The following is a 4,118-nucleotide window of genomic DNA, read 5'->3' as shown; positions in this document are numbered from 1 at the left end:
TTCAACCCCCTGAGTCAATACATGTTAGAATGACCTTTGGCAGCGATTACAGCTGTGAATCTGGGTACGTCTTAAGAGCTTTGCACACCTGGATTGTACAATATTTGCACATTATTCTTTGAAAAATTCTTCAAGCTCTGTCAAGTTGGTTGTTGATCATTGCTAGACAGTCATGTACAGTAAATATTTTCAAACCATTTTAAATCAAAACTCGGCCACTCAGGAACATTCAATGTCATCTTGGTAAGCAACTCTGGTGTATATTTGGTCTTGTGTTTTAGGTAATTGTCCTGCTGAAAGGTGAATTTGTCTCCAAGTGTCTGGTCGAAAGCAAACTGAACAAGGTTTTCCTCTAGGATTTTGCCTGTGCTTAGCTCTATCCCGTTTCTTTTTATCCTAAAAAACTCTAGTCAAATCAAATTATATTTGTCACATACACATGGTTAGCAGATGTTAATGCGAGTGTAGCGAAATGCTTGTGCTTCTAGTTCCGACAATGCAGTAATAACCAACGAGTAATCTAACCTAACAATTCCACAACTACTACCTTATACACACAAGTGTAAAGGGATAAAGAATATGTACATAAAGATATATGAATGAGTGATGGTAGAGAACGGCATAGTCAAGATGCAGTAGATGGTATCGAGTACAGTATATACATATGAGATGAGTAATGTAGGGTATGTAAACATAAAAGTGCATAGTTTAAAGTGGCTAGTGATACATGTATTACATAAAGATGGCAAGATGCAGTAGATGATATAGAGTACAGTATATACGTATACATTATATTAAGTGGCATTGTTTAAAGTGGCTAGTGATACATTTTTGAACAATTTCCATTATTAAAGTGAGCTGGAGTTGAGTCAGTATGTTGGCAGCAGCCACTCTATGTTAGTGATGGCTGTTTAACAGTCTGATGGCCTTGAGATAGAAGCTGTTTTTCAGTCTCTCGGTCCCTGCTTTGATGCACCTGTACTGACCTCGCCTTCTGGATGATAGCGGGGTGAACAGGCAGTGACTCGGGTGGTTGTTGTCCTTGATGATCTTTATGGCCTTCCTGTGACATTGGGTGGTGTAGGTGTCCTGGAGGGCAGGTAGTTTGCCCCCAGTGATGCGTTGTGCAGACCTCACTACCCTCTGGAGAGCCTTACGGTTGTGGGCGGAGCAGTTGCCGTACCAGGCGATGATACAGCCCGACAGGATGTTCTCGATTGTGCATCTGTAGAAGTTTGTGAGTGCTTTTGGTGACAAGCCAAATTTCTTCAGCCTCCTGAGGTTGAAGAGGCGCTGCTGCACCTTCTTCACAACGCTGTCTGTGTGGGTGATCCTTGCTGATGACAAGCATACCCATAACATGATGCAGCTACCACCAGGCTTGAAAATTTGAATAGTGATACTCAGTGATGTGTTGGATTTGTAGAAAAGTTTGTAGTCATACGCACATCCTTAAAAACATAGGTGCTGGGCTAACAAAGAATACTAGTACAGAACAAGGCCTGTACACTGTTGAAGCTCCAAATTCAGTTTTATTGACAACGATATGATCAAAAACGGCATTTCGACTTTTGGTCTTCACTTGTTTGATTTGCACCAAACATAACACTTTGTATTCTGGACAAAAAGTTATTTTTTTGCCAAATTTATTGCGGTTTTACTTTTGTGCCTTATTGCAAACAGGATGCATGTTTTATGGATTTCACATGACTGGGAATACAGATATGCATCTGTTGGTCACAGACAACTTAAAAAATAATCAGTACCTGGTGTGGCCATCATGTGCCAAATACAGTGCGACACATCTCCTTCACATAGAGTTGATTGTGGCCTGTGGAATGTTGTCCCACTCCTCTTCAATTGCTATGCAAAGTTGATGGATATTGGCGGAAACTGGAACAAGCGGTTGTACACATATGTCCAGACCATCCCAAACATGCTCAATAGGTGACATGGGTCTGGTGAGTATGCAGGCCTTGGAAGAACTGGGACATTTTCAGCTTCCAGGAATTGTGTACAGATCCTTGCGACATGAGGCAGTGTATTATCATGCTGAAACATGAGGTGATAGCGGCAGATGAATGGCACGACAATTGGCCTCAGGATCTCGTCACGGTATCTCTGTGCATTCAAACTGCCATAGATAAAATACAATTGTGTTTGTTGGCCGTAGCTTATGCCTGCCAATACCATAACCCCACCATGGGGCAAACCCCTCGCCCACTTGACGCCATACACACTGTCTGCCATCTGCCCTATACAGTTGAAACCGGGATTCATCCGTGAAGAGCACACTTCTCCAGCATGCCAGTGGCCATCGAAGGTGAGCATTTGCCCACTGAAGTTGTTTACGAGGCCGAACTGCAATCAGGTCAAGACCCTGGTGAGGACGACGAGCACGCAGATGAGCTTCCCTTAGACAGTTTCTAACAGTTTTGTCTAAATTCTTTGGTTGTGCAAACCCTCAGTTTTATCAGCTGTCCAGGTGGCTCATCTCACTCCATCCCACAGGGGAAGAAGCTGGATGTGGAAGTCCTGTCCTGGCGTGGTTACAAGTGGTCTAAGGTTGTGAGGTTGGTTGGACATACTGCCACATTCTCTAAAATGATGGAGGTGGCTTATGGTAGAGAAATTAACATTAAGTTCTCTGACAACAGCTCTGGTGGACATTCCTGCAGTCCGCATGCTAATTGCACGCTCCCTCAAACCTTGACATCTGTGGCATTGTGTTGTGTGATAAAACTGCACATTTTTAAATGGCCTTTTATTGTCCACAGCACAAGGTTCACCTGTGTAATGATCATGCTGTTTCAATCAGCTTCTTGATATGCCACACCTGTCAGGTGGATGGATTATTTTGGCAAAGGAGAAATGTTCAATAAGAGCGACGTAAACAAATGTGTGCACAAAATTTGAGAGAATTAAGATTTTTGTGCATATGGAACATTTCTGGGATCTTTTATTTCAGCTCATGAAACATGAGACCAACACTTTACATGTTGTGTTTATATTTTTGTTCAGTATACTGTAGATAGATATGTTATCTATAGATTAACTGAGAAGGTGTATAGATAGAGTACCTATGGATTGATTGACAGCCTTCATATAGAGGTTCTCTATCACAGCCTGGCCTGGACTCCTCCCACCAGAGTGAGGCTGAAACAGAACAGAGTGTGAGTGTGGCTAAGCCATAGACTAACAATCAATGGATGCAGGATGGACTGAGCTTTCCATTCAACCCTATGAGAAATGGAGAATAGCAGTGTTGGGCGATTAGGCCTGGCTCGCAGTCGGCGTTCCAATTCATCTCAAAGGTGTTCGATGGGGTTGAGGTCAGGGCTCTTTGCAGGCCAGTCAAGTTCTTCCACACTGATCTCGACAAAAAAAATTATATATGGACCTCGCTTTGTGCACAGGGGCATTATCATGCTGAAACAGGAAAGGGCCTTTAAAACATATATGTATATATTTCGCCTTCCCCAAACTGTTGCCACAAAGTTGGAAGCACAGAATCATCTAGAATGTCATTAATTGTATGCTGTATCATTAATATTTTGCTTCACTGGAACTAAGGGACTAGCCCGAACCATGAAAAGCAGCCCCAGTTCCTCCTAGACGTTTCCACTTCACAATAACAGCACTTACAGTTGACGGGGGAGTTCTAGCAGGGAAGAAATTTGGCAAACTGACTTGTTGGAAAGGTGGCTGAGCTCTTCAGTCAGGCCATCCTACTGTCAATGTTTGTCTATGGAGATTGCATGGCTATGTGCTCGATTTTATACACCTGTCAGCAACGGGTGTGGCTGAAATAGCCGTATCCACTAATTTGATAGGGTGTCCATATACTTTGTATATATACCTATTAAAAGGTATTAAATTGTGGATTCAAGTATAAAAAGCTAAAATAGCCATATTAAAATGGGTTTGGGAGGCCCTACTTGGGAGGCACCCAAGTCCCTGGTCTTTGACGTGTGTGTGTGTAGCTGGCTGTGCCACTAGAGATTATTGGTTCGAGTCCAGGCTCTGTCGCAGCCGGCCGCGACCGGGAGACCCATGGAGCGGTGCACAATTGGCCCAGCGTCGTCCGGTTTAGGGGAGGGTTTGGCCGGCAGGGATGT

The sequence above is a fragment of the Salvelinus fontinalis genome, chromosome 12 (assembly GCF_029448725.1).
Source record: "Salvelinus fontinalis isolate EN_2023a chromosome 12, ASM2944872v1, whole genome shotgun sequence".
In the NCBI taxonomy this organism is placed as follows: domain Eukaryota; kingdom Metazoa; phylum Chordata; class Actinopteri; order Salmoniformes; family Salmonidae; genus Salvelinus; species Salvelinus fontinalis.
This window is presented reverse-complemented; position numbering follows the sequence as displayed.